We start from the raw sequence: 13,053 nt of genomic DNA on the forward strand, positions 1-13,053 counted from the left end.
AAGAATTAATTTAATCAATTTCATTTGTATTGAATCCATATGTAGATGAGATTCATTAAATTTCATAGTGTGGGTATAATTCTATGATACTACTAAGTTATGTGTTTACGGACTATTACTGCTTAAATTCAGTATACTATCTGAATGGGCTAATAAAAAATAATTTCTATTTTTTATCTGCTTAAAATGTGTTATATATGGTGTGAAGTTCTGAAACAAAAAAAGCTAAAAGTGTCTGAATTTGGGTTATGTACATCATGTGTGTATGTATATGGCACATTTTCCATTTCTTTAAAAAGTGCAACTGCTTTTTGTTGTTTCCAGATTTACTGTGCTGCTGCTATTTCATTTTTCTGAGGAAAAATGTTCTATTGATACACAGGACAGAACCTGCAAATAAACTGAATGGATGGTAATCCCCTACAGTATTTCAATAGTAAATTTTAACAGTGTAATTGACACAGAGTGAACTGGCCCATTAAATTTGTTTTACTACTGTAAAGTCTTTCATTCCAAACTGATGTGGTTGCCACTATTACCCACACAGTGATATAGTCTTATCTAAGTAATTTCCTTTTCTTCACTGTGCAGAATCATGAACTTCATTTTGATTACATGGTTTGTTTTAGGAAAAATTAGCTGGCTCACTGATATTTTTAAAATAATGCATTGTACAATGCTTTACCTGCTGGGAGACTCATGATCCTCTTCTGTGAACTGAATAAAATGAAGGATGATTTGATGAATTTATTTTAAAATTTTTCTTCAATTCAGTTCAGTTCAGTCAGTCAGTCATGTCCAACTCCTTGCGACCCCATGAATTGCAGCACGCCAGGCCTCCCTGTCCATCACCAACTCCTGGAGTTCACTCAACCTCATGTCCATCGAGTCAGTGATGCCATCCAGCCATCTCAGCCTCTGTCGTCCCCTTCTCCTCCTGCCCTCAATCCCTCTCACAATCAGAGTCTTTTCCAATGAGTCAACTCTTCACATGAGGTGTCCATGTATTGGAGTTTCAGCTTTAGCATCATTCCTTCCAAAGAACACCCAGGACTGATCTCCTTTAGGATGAACTGGTTTGATCTCCTTGCAGTCTAAGGGATTCTGAAGAGTCTTCTCCAACACCACAGTTCAAAAGCATCAATTCTTTGGTGCTCAGCTTTTTTTAGCATCCAACTCTCACATCTGTACATGACCACTGGAAAAACCATAGCCTTGACTAGATGGACTTTGTTGGCAAAGTAATGCCTCTGCTTTTTAATATGCTGTCTAGGTCTGTCATAGCTTTCCTTCCAGGGAGCAAGTGTCTTTTAATTCCATGGCTTTAGTTACCATCCACAGTGATTTTATAGCCCAAGAAATTAAAATCTGTCACTGCTTCCACTTTTTCCCCATCTATTTGCCATGAAGTGATAGGTCAAGATGTCATGATCTTTGTTTTTTGATTGTTGAGTTTTAAGCCAGCTTTATCACTCTTTTCTTTCATCTTCATCAAGAGGCTTTTTAGTTCCTCTTTGCCTTCTGCCATTAAGGTGTCATCACCTTTATATCTGAGGTTGTTGACTTTTCTCCTGGCCATCTTGATCACAGCTTGTGATTCATCCGGCCTAGCATTTTCCATGATGTACTCTGCATATATATGTTAAATGAGCAGGGTGACAATATACAGCCTTGCATACTCCTCTCTCAATTTTGAACCAGTCCATTGTTGTCCAGTTCTAACTGTTGCTTCTTGTCCTTTATACATGTTTCTCAGGGCAGGTATTCCTACCCTTTTAAGAATTTTCCTCAGTTTATTGTGATCCACACAAAGGCTTTCACATAGTCAATGATGCAGAAGTAAATGTTTTTCTGGATTTCCCTTGTGTTCTCTATGATCAAACTGATGTTGGCAATTTGATCTCTGGTTCCTCTGCCTTTTCTGCTTAGTCACTCAATTGTGTCCAACACTTTGGGACTCCTCGGACTATAGACTGCCAGGATCCTCTGCCCATGGAACTTGCGAGGCAAGAATAGAAGAATGGGTGCCATTCCCTCTTCCAGTGGATCTTCCCAATCCAGGGATCAGACCCGAGTCTCCTGTGTCTCCTGCACTGCAGGCAGATTCTTTCCCTGCTGAGCCACTGGGGAAGCCCAATCAAGTTTTACTTTATTTGTAGAGCTTGTTGTGTTTTAGAGCAACAGGCCCATATCTAACTTTGAAGAATAAAGTGCCTTATACATCAGTGAACTGACCTAAGTAACAACTGTCATCATCATCATCATCATCATCATGATTGCTTATTATATACCAGACAGGTATTACCCTATTTAATCCCCATCTCATGCTTGCTTGCTCAATTGTGGCTGAGTCTTTGGACTCCGTGGTCTGTAGCCTGCCAGGATCCTCTGTCCATGGAATTTGCCAGGCAAGAATACTGGAATGGACTGCCATTTCCTCCTCCAGGGGATCTTCCTGACCCGGCGGATGGCAACTGCGTCTTTTGTAACTCCTGCTTTGCAGGCAGATTCTTTACCACTGTGCCACCTGGGAAGCCCCATTAAATCCCCATAATTAATCTTATTATGATTGCTATTATTTTGGCTGCTGCACACCATTCCGTATCCCAGTTTCCCAACTCTCGACTGAATTCATGACTCCTACATTGGAAGCAAGGATGTTTAACTACTGGACCACCTAGGAATTCCTTCATACTTAACTTCTAAATGTAGGTGAAAGACATCATTTTCTTTGTTTCACAAATGACGAAACTGAGGCACAAAGAAGTTAAATGATCTGCCATAGTCACAGAGCTAGTAAATGACAGAAATCTGCTTCCAGTTCAAGTAGTTTGGCTCTGAAGTCCATGCTCATAGCCTTTACAGGTTAGTCTCTCCATAAGGAATACTTCTTTCAAATGCCCTCATTCTCTGTGAACTGTGTTTACACTTTTGGGGGATATAACTTATTCATGATATATCTTACTACATATGTATTATCTATTAAATCATTAATCATCCCTAGATTGCATATTTTACTTTAGATGGCCAATGAGTGCTAACGTCAAACTGGCTATTGCACCAAAATATTGTTCCAAGAATGTCTTGCATAATTTATATTAGATGTGTAAACAAGCTAGTTTCCTTAAAAAGTCATGCTTGTAGCAATGCAGGTGCATCTTCTCTAATCATCTCATGAAATAAACATCTGAATGACTCATATGCATTCTGCAGTCTCAGCTATTATAAAGAAGTGACAACTTACACAAATATTTGAATGAAAAGGTCATCCTTGTCAATCGGCCTTACTTCATAATTCCCAACTCTATAATGAGAGTATTTTAGATATATTCATCTGTGCAGATGTTTAAAATGAAGACCATAAACTCTAAAATCATTACCATTCAATTCATAAAGCAAAGGTCTCAAAATATGATCAAGAAGGAAATAATTTCAAACATTTTGGTCAAATGTAGGCTAACAAACTAGGCATTTATCCAATTCTTCACTTTCAGAAATTGAGAGAAAAGCTGAATATCATCAGTCATGAAAAGGAGACATGTCATGGTTTTCTCAAAAATTTCTAAAGTTTTTAGACACTGGAGTAGGCTTAACAAAAACTAGCCCAAGAACAGAAAAGACACACCATACTCACAATAATTATATACACTGCTATCTCATTATTTTATAATGAATATTCTCCTTATTCATTATTTTAGGTCCCAAATAAATATTATATTTTCACAGAGACATTGCATATCATTTGAGTCAAAATGAGTATTAGCAAATTAATTTCATGAACAAAGATTAACAGGGCAGAATCAACTCATATGAAGGGAAACACTAACAAGTTGCGACTAGGATGCTTCCCGTTACTGAGCTAACATGACCTCCACCTTCTCATCTCACCTATCCTGCCCTCCTAAATAACTTTCAAGGAAGGGGCCAGAACAAAACACCTGAGAAAACTGGAAGTGCCCTAAAGACCCTGTGCCTCCACTATTTTCCCTCCTAAAGCAGACTCTTCAGCCAGGTGGGCAAACACTGGTCTTCAGACAAAACTCCCTGAGTCTTATTTGTGTCTGGTTCTCGAACCAGGGCACAGAAGTAAAGCTTAAAATTTGGGGAGGATACCGTGGGCTACCTGCAGCACTTCTGTTTCTCTCTCTCCCTTCCCCAATCCCATAACACACTGTTCAGGCCTCCACACCACAGGAACCCCTCCTCCAGAGAGCATAAGGATGGAGCAGTGCAGTACACATCCATCACAGAGACATGAACCCACACAAACACAAGCCACACACTGAATAGAGTATGGAGATCAGGTGTAGCCGAGTTAAGCCTACTTTACAAGTGGCCCTCATTTATTCATGGTTAAGGCTTAGGGTGAACAAATGGAAATCAAGTACGAGGAAAATATTTTAACTCTAGAGCAGTGGCTCTCAGCTGGGGGTGACTTTGCCCCTTAGGAGACATTTGCCCCATCTGGGGACATTTTTGGTTGTCACAACTAGGGCAGGCCAGGGATGCTTGCTAAATGTCCTATAAAGCATAAGACAGTCCCTCACTGCCAAGAAATATCCAGCCCCAAATGTCAAAATTGCCCAGTTTGAGAAAACTTGCTCTTGAGATCTTCCAGTTCCTATTTTGTCAGGACCTTAAGCTCACTCAAGGATGACTGTTTTCAGCCTATTTATCTTACCACTCCTCCCATCCTCAGTTATCAGTAAGTCTTGTGACATAACTCCTAGTTTCCTGGGTTCCTCTCCAAGATCCTTCTTCCTGTTCTCACCTAAGCCAGCAGGAATGTTGGCTGAGGGCAGATTCCCTAGATTTAAAAGGAGTGTCTTTAGGTTAAGACTCTCCTCTTAACTCTTATCCAATAGAATGCAATAAGGCTCCTGACAGGGACGGGGTTAAGGACAAAGGTAGTAGCAAGAAGGGGTAAGTAACAGAACTCATTTTAAATTAAAATTTAAATTAAAAAAAAAGGAAAGATCTTAGGGAGCCGGCAATGCTATAGAAACATAGGGTTAAAGGCTTCGTTAGAGAAAGAACCTGGCATTAACAGACATACTGAGGGACTGGGTGCTTAAAGTCTGAGATCTAAAGAGAAAGAGCAGACTAGCCAGTGGTTATCCTCCCGGCTCCGACATGTCATCTGCTTCAGTTCACTCCAGGAGGAAAGAGAAGGCAGGGAGGAAGGAAGCTTCTCAGCAAAGGTGACTTCAGCTTTCTTCATGTCACCTACCACCACATGTAAGGAGTTCCAGGTTGAGAGTTTAAAAATGTGGTACCTAAACTGTCATTTAGGAGAAGGGAACTCATTCCAAGTTCCCAGAAAACCCTTATCTCAGATCTGAGAGTGTCAAGGAAAAGAGGGATCCTGGGTTCACTGATTCTAAGAGGAATACTGATGGGGGTAGCATCTCTTCTGGGTTGGACAGAGCGAAGCCTGGACCCAGAAGATCCATTCCTATTGGAGATACAAGCCCCAAGAATTGCTCAATGGCCTTTTAGTTTCCCTTGGATCTAATCTGCTCCTGAACTGCACCTGTCATGGCAAGTCCATCTTCCTCCCCAGAGCCGATGTGAGTCAGGTGGGCAAAATTCATTGGTTCCCCAGTCATGGTCCAGTCAATCCATCTCCTCTTCTTCTGTGACTGGGGTCTCTTTACCACGCAGCAGCCTAGTTTGTGTCAAAATTCACTCATGTTCCATGATGGTTCCAGTTTCACTCCTCTGTCTGAGGCCCCCGAGGGATCTTTTTCAGGAGTCTTGACTGCCCTCTCTTCACTCCTCTCAGGTTTAACAACACCCTGGGTTTACTCAGCTGGACAGAACTAGAGGAAGTGGAGTCCTTGGAGCCCTCACCTCAGTAGTGAAAGTCAGTATCTCGGATGCTGAAACACTGACCTGAGGTCAGAGAGTGGGATGGGCAGGCAGGAACAAGGTTATATCTTCCACAGACTTGGAACCCTGCTCTGGTCCTGTACCTGGGCATTCAGTGGCAGCTGGTGGGTGGTTCCTGTTCTGGGACACACCAGTGTGGGTTCTTGGGCTGGCTCCTCTGTGTGGTGGGGGAGCCAAGGGTGGACCTGGAGAGGTAGGGCTGACCAAGGGTGGAGACAGCCATGACATGATTACAAAACCACTGAGAGGAGGTGCTGTGCAGTTGATATTGTGGTTTTTATTTAAAATTTCAATTGTTTTTGTTGATTTATAGGAAAACAACTGACTTTGATTCTTGCAACTTTGCTGTAATAATTTATTAGTTTCAGAAGTATTTTGTTGACCTCAGGATTTTCTGTATGGACAATCATTAAAAAAAAAAAAAAGTTCTGTTTTTTTCCAGTATTTATGATCTCTTACTTTCTTTTCTTGCCTTGTTGGATTAGGTAGGATTTGCAGTAAGGTGATGAAAAGGAGTGATGAGAAGGGAATATATTTGCTGATTATTGATCATCACATAAAACTATTTGGTTTCTATTTGTTGTTGTTGTTCAGTCACTAAGCCTTTGTGATCACATCAACTGCAGCATGCCAGGCTCCTCTGTCCTTCATCATTTCCCAGAGTTGCTCAAATTATTGTCCATTGAGTTAGTGATACTATCTAATCATCTTATCCTCTCTTGCCCCCTTGTCCTGTTGCCTTCAATCTGTTTCAGCATCAGAATCTTTCCCAAAGAGTCAGCTCTTCATTCTTCATATCAGGTGCCCAAAGTACTAGAGCTTTATCACTCTTGTATTGGAGTATTCTCTGCTGGAATACTTCGAAGCAATCACTTCTCTACTGTACTGGCATATTCTCACTACTTAGTATGCAGTTAATTCATTTTTTATTTTTTCATTATGAGGTATATTAGTTTTTTTGTAGATTTCTGTATCAGCTGAGGAAGTTCCTTTCTATTGCTAGTTTCCTGAGAGATTTTGTCATGAATGGGTATGTGATTTTATTAAATACCTTTTCTGCCTATTGATACGGCTATTTGATTTTTCATTTTTAGCCAACTGATGTGATGGGTTACCTTAATTGATTTTTGAAAGCTATAACAACCTTGTATATATCTGTAATAAATGCCCTATGGTCATGGTGTATAATTCACTTATACATTGTTGGGTTTGATTGCTAATATTTTTTTTAAACATTTGCATCTATATTCATGATAAATACTGGCCTGTAGTTTTCTTTCTTTTAATGTCTTAGTCTGGTTTTAGTATTAGGGTAATGTTGGTTTCACAGAATATGTTAGGAAGTATTCCAATCACTTCTGTCTTTTGGAAGAAAATGTAAAGAACTGGTATAATATCTTTCTTAAATATTTGAGAGAATTTACCAGTAAACCGATATAGGCTAAATCAGTGATTTTTTTTTTTTTTTTTACATCTGGGAGAAATCTTATTGAAATTCATAGGTAAGTAGCAATGCTTTGAAGCATTTCATTATTACACAATTTCAATGTAAGTTACTCTTTAAATCACAAAAAAAATGCGGAAAAAAATCAAAAAGGCTACTGGATTACTGTTCATACCTCTTTACAAACTAAGCAAAACTTTTTTATGCAATAGGGCATAAAAAAAAACTTTAAAATTTTCTGAGAGAAAACTCACTGGCCAAAGAGGCTGTGATGGCACATGAGCACGACCTAGAGGAGGTACCCCACATCCAAGGTAAGGAGCACTGGCTGCACTTTGCTGGAGCTGCTGTGAAGCGATACTTCATGTCCAAGGTAAGAAAAACCCAAGGAAGCTGGTAGGCACTGAGAGGACATCAGAGGGCAGACACACTGAAACCACAATCACAGACAACCAGCCAATCTGATCACACAGATCACAGCCTTGTCTAACTCAATGAAACTAAGCCATGCCATATAGGGCCACCCAAAGATGGATGGGTCATGGTGGAAAAGTCTGACAGAATGTGGTCCACTGGAGAAGGGAATGGCAAACCACTTCAGTATTCTTGCCTCGAGAATCCCATGAACAGTATGAAAAGGCAAAAAGATAGGACATTGAAAGATGAACTACCCAGGTCAGTAGGTGCCCAATATGCTACAGGAGATCAGTGGAGAAATAACTCCAGAAAGAATGAAGGGATGGAGCTAAAGCAAAAACAACACCCAGTTGTGGATGGGACTGGTGATAGAAGCAAGATCCGACACTTTAAACAGCAATATTGCATAGGAACCTGGAATGTTAGGTCCATGAATCAAGGCAAATTGGAAGCAGTCAAACAAGAGATGGCAAGAGTGAATGTCAATATTCTAGGAATCAGCAAACTAAGATGGAGTGCAATGGGTGAACTTAACTCAAATAACCATTATATCTACTACTGTATGCAGGAATCCCTTAGAAGAAATGGAGTAGCCATCATGGTCAACAAAAGAATCCAAAATTCAGTACTTGGATGCATTCACCAAAACAAGAGAATGATGATCTCTGTTCATTTCCAGGGCAAGCCATTCAATATCATTGTAATCCAAGCCTTTGCCTCAACTAGTAATGCTGAAGAAGCTGAATTTGAATGGTTTTATGAAGACCTACAAGACCTGCTACAACTAACACCCAAAAAAGATGTCCTTTTCATTATAGGAGACTAGAATGCAAAAGTAGGAAGTCAAGAAAAATCTAGAATAACAGGCAAATTTGGCCTTGGAGTACAGAATAAAGCAGGGCAAAGGCTAACAGAATTCTGCCAAGAGAATGCACTGGTCATAGAGAACACCCTCTTCCAACAACACAGGAGAAGACTCCTTACATGTATATCACCAGATGGTCAACACCAAATTCAGATTGATTATATCTTTGCAGCCAAAGATGGAGAAGCTCTATACAGTCAGCAAAAACAAGACCAGGAGCTACTGTGCCTCAGGTCATGAACTCCTTATTGCCAAATTCAGACTGAAATTGAAAAAAAGTGGGGAAAACCACTAGATCATTCAGACCTAAATCAAATCCCTTATGACTATGCAGTGGAAGTGAGAAACAGATTTAAGGGACTAGATCTGATAGACACAGTGCCTGATGAACTATGGACGGAGGTTCGTGACACTGTACAGGAGACAGGGATCAAGATCATCCCCAGGAAAAGGAAATGCAAAAGCAAAATGGCTGTCTGGGAAGGCTTTACAAATAGCTGTGAAAAAAAGAGAAGCAAAAAGCAAACCAGAACAGGAAAGATATACCCATTTGAATGCAGAGTTCCGAAGAATAGCAAGGAAAGATAAGAAAGCCTTCCTCAGCGATCAATGCAAAAATAGAAGAAAACAACAGAATGGGAAAGACTAGAGATCTCTTCAGGAAAATTAGAGATACCAAGGGAACATTTCATGCAAAGATGGGCTCAATAAAGGACAGAAATGGTATAGACCTAATATAAGCAGAAGGTATTAAGAAGAGGTGGCAAGAATACACAGAAAAGCTGGATAAAAAACATCTTCACAACCCAGATGATCATGAAGATGTGATCACTCCCACTCACCTAGAGCCGGACATACTGGAATGTGAGGTCAGGTGGGCCTTAGGAAGCATCACTCTGAACAAAGCTAGTGGAGGTGATGGAATTCCAGTTTAGCTATTTCAAAATTTAAAAGATGATACTGTGAAAGTGCTGCACTCAATATGCCAGCAAATTTGGAAAACTCAGCAGTGGCCACAGGACTGGAAAAGGCCCATTTTCATTCCAATCCCAAAGCAAAGTAATGCCAAAGAATGCTCAAACTACCACACAATTGCACTCATCTCACACGCTAGTAAAATAATGCTCAAAATTCTCCAAGCCAGGCTTCAGCAATATGTGAACCATGAACTTCCAGATGTTCAGTCTGGTTTTAGAAAAGGCAGAGGAACCAGAGATCAAATTGCCAACATCTGCTGGATCATCGAATAAGCAAGAGAGTTCCAGAAAAATATCTATTTCTGGTTTATTGACCAAGGCAAAGCCGTTGACTGGGTGGATCACAATAAACTGTGGAAAATTCTGAAAAAGATGGGAATACCAGACCACCAGCCTTGCCCTCGAGAAACCTGTATACAGGTCAGGAAGCAACAGTTAGAACTGGACATGGAAGAACAGACTGGTTCCAAATAGGAAACGGAGTATGTCAAGGAGTATATTGTCACCCTGCTTATTTAACTTCTATGCAGAGTACATCATGAGAAACGCTGGGCTGGAGGAAGCACAAGCTGGAATCAAGATTGCCGGGAGAAATATCAATAACCTCAGATATGCAGATGACACCACCCTTATGGCAGCAAGTGAAGAACTAAAAGCCTCTTGATGAAAGTGAAAGAAGAGAGTGAAAAAGTTGGCTTAAAGTTCAACATTCAGAAAACTAAGATCATGGTATCTGGTCCCGTCACTTCATGGCAAACAGATGGGGAAACAGTGGCTGACTTTATTTTTCTAGGCTCCAAAATCACTGCAGATGGTGACTGCAGCCATGAAATTAAAAGACACTTGTTCCTTGGAAGGATAATTATGACCATCCTAGACAGCATATTAAAAAGTAGAGATTACTTTGTCAACAAAGGTCTATCTAGTCAAGGCTATGGTTTTCCCAGGAGTCATGCATGGATGTGAGAGTTGGACTATAAAGAAAGCTGAGCGCTGAAGAATTGATGCTTTTGAACTGTGGTGTTGGAGAAGATTCTTGAGAGTCCTTGGACTGCAAGGAGATCCAACCAGTCCATCCTAAAGGAGATCAGTCCTGGGTGTTCATTGGAGGGACTGATGTTGAAGCTGAAACTCCTATACTTTGGCCCCCTGATGCGGAGAGCTGACTCATTTGAAAAGACCCTAATGCTGGGAAAGATTGAAGGCAGGAGGAGAAGGGCACGAAATAGGATGAGATGGTTGGATGTCATCACCAAAACAATGGACATGGGTTTGGGTGGACTCCAGTTGGTGATGGACAGGGAGGCCTGGTGTACTGTGGTTCATGGAGTTGCAAAGAGTTGGATATGACTGAGCAACTGAACTGAAGTGACAGAGGGCAGAAAATATAGTTATCTGCTTCCTTCAGAAAGTTCTATAATTCGCATGAATGATTTTTAGTAATACAGCATATTATTCACCCATTTCTATTTCACCATAAATTTCATAATTTTTTTAAAAAAGTATTCATTATCTGGTGGCAATAATAATGTCTTTGATTGTCTTATTATACATAATTCACTTTCAAGGTCCAGCTTCAAGGTAACCATTATATTCCAAAAGTCCTCAGTGAATATTTAGCAATATTACCATTTACTACAGTCTGTGTCTACTATTTATATTCCTTGGGCTATAGTAATGAGGTTCTCGGAGAAGGCAATGGCAACCCACTCCAGTATTCTTGCCTGGAAAACCCCATGGACAGAAGAGCCTGGTAGGCTGCAGTCCATGGGGTCGCTAAGAGTCGGACACGACTAAGTGACTTCACTTTCACTTTTCACTTTCATGCATTGGAGAAGGAAATGGTAACCCACTCCATTGTTCTTGCCTGGAGAATCCCAGGGACAGGGGAGCCTGGTGGTGGGCTGCCGTCTATGGGGTTGCACAGAGTTGGACAGGACTGAAGCATCTTAGCAGCAGCAGCAGCAGCAATGAGGTTCTCACAAGTACTTTACTCAAAGTACGTAAACCTGAATTGCAACATTCACGAGAAAATAAATATTATAGCAAAAACTGAGAAGAAAGTGGTGACTACAGCATAATACCACTACAATGTATATGTGACATATATAAATATGTATGTGTAAACATATATTTTTAAATATCTCTACATTTGTGTGTGTGTATAGATTAGAAAAATATTATTTTCCTCCTTTCAACTAAAAAAACTACACATAATGAACTTAAAGCTAGCCAGAATATCAGATATCTCTGGATGTTATAGGCAGCCCATCTGCTCTTCTATTCGTAATGAATTTTGTGTAAGTCAAATAATATTGATGAAAATAGGTCCAGCTGGTTTTCAGAACTCAGAACAGTTCAGCACAGTCAAGTGGAAACAATGGATAGCACAGCTATTGAATGATCCTGTACTATTTTAAGGCCAATGATTTTCACACAGCTACTGAACAATTTTCCATAAGCTTAAAGATAACCTCTATATTTAATGACAATCCGGCTTTAGTAAACTGAAATTAATAATATAATTAACTTAAAAACCTGAAATTTCTTCTAACTACATCTACAAAATCTCCTGGACTATGCAGGAATTTGTTTGAAGAGTGTTTTTTGACTTTGTTTCTACAGATTTCATGGCATTCTCCACTAGCCATGATTCATCCATCATGCTGAAAAGTAAAAATAGGAAAAATGAATTGATTTTCTACTCTGTATAAAGCAGCAGTGATGATTAAGACAGAAAGTCAGGCTTCTTTGGGGAAAACAGTTTCTTTTATGCCTGCAAAAATGATTTTTCTTTCTGGATGTGCAACTAAATGAAGATTCTATCATATAATATATACTTTTATAATATATCTACTTCCTCAAACTATCTTAAATTAAAAAAAAAAATCATCACAGAGGCTTCACCTACTTTCTCCCTAAATCATAAAACAGTTACATTATGTGAAAAATCCTAGCACTTAAAAATACAAAAAGTTACAGAAGTTTATTTTTAATTCTATATCATTGTGGAAATAAAGCTAGATTAAGAACCAACAGATCCCTATTCTAATTTCAGCCTAGAACGAGTCAATATCTAGGTCTTCATGAACTAGGTCATGATACTTAACTTATCTGAATATCAGGTCTATACGCTCAATGAAGAAACTGAACTCAGCTTCAAAATTTATTACTCTTTGCAATATTTCCCAAAGTATACTTGTCAGAACTCTAGTCCTGCAAGCTATTTCACTTGAAAATAAAGGCTTCATGATTCAATTTATTTGGGAATTTGCACACTTCATTTATTAAATATATATTTACATAATAGTTTTATAGTGTGAACTAAGACTGCCTTGAGGAGTCAGTTAATATGTCTAATCAAGGAGACAGAATTAATAAAGTAATCATGCAAATAGGTGTTTAAAGCAGCAATTGTAAAATATCATACAACAAAATGTATTTGATATTCTGAAGTT

The 13,053-nt window shown here is 39.4% G+C and overlaps 1 pseudogene; it reads right to left on the reverse strand.

Annotated features, from left to right (window-relative positions):
* Positions 1–5,455: 5,455 nt before the first annotated feature.
* On the reverse strand, positions 5,456–5,693 carry LOC138439044 (CDC42 small effector protein 1 pseudogene; annotated as a pseudogene).
* Between the last annotated feature and the right edge of the window lie 7,360 nt (positions 5,694–13,053).

This window comes from Ovis canadensis, chromosome 4, assembly GCF_042477335.2.
Source record: "Ovis canadensis isolate MfBH-ARS-UI-01 breed Bighorn chromosome 4, ARS-UI_OviCan_v2, whole genome shotgun sequence".
Classification (NCBI taxonomy): Eukaryota; Metazoa; Chordata; class Mammalia; order Artiodactyla; family Bovidae; genus Ovis; species Ovis canadensis.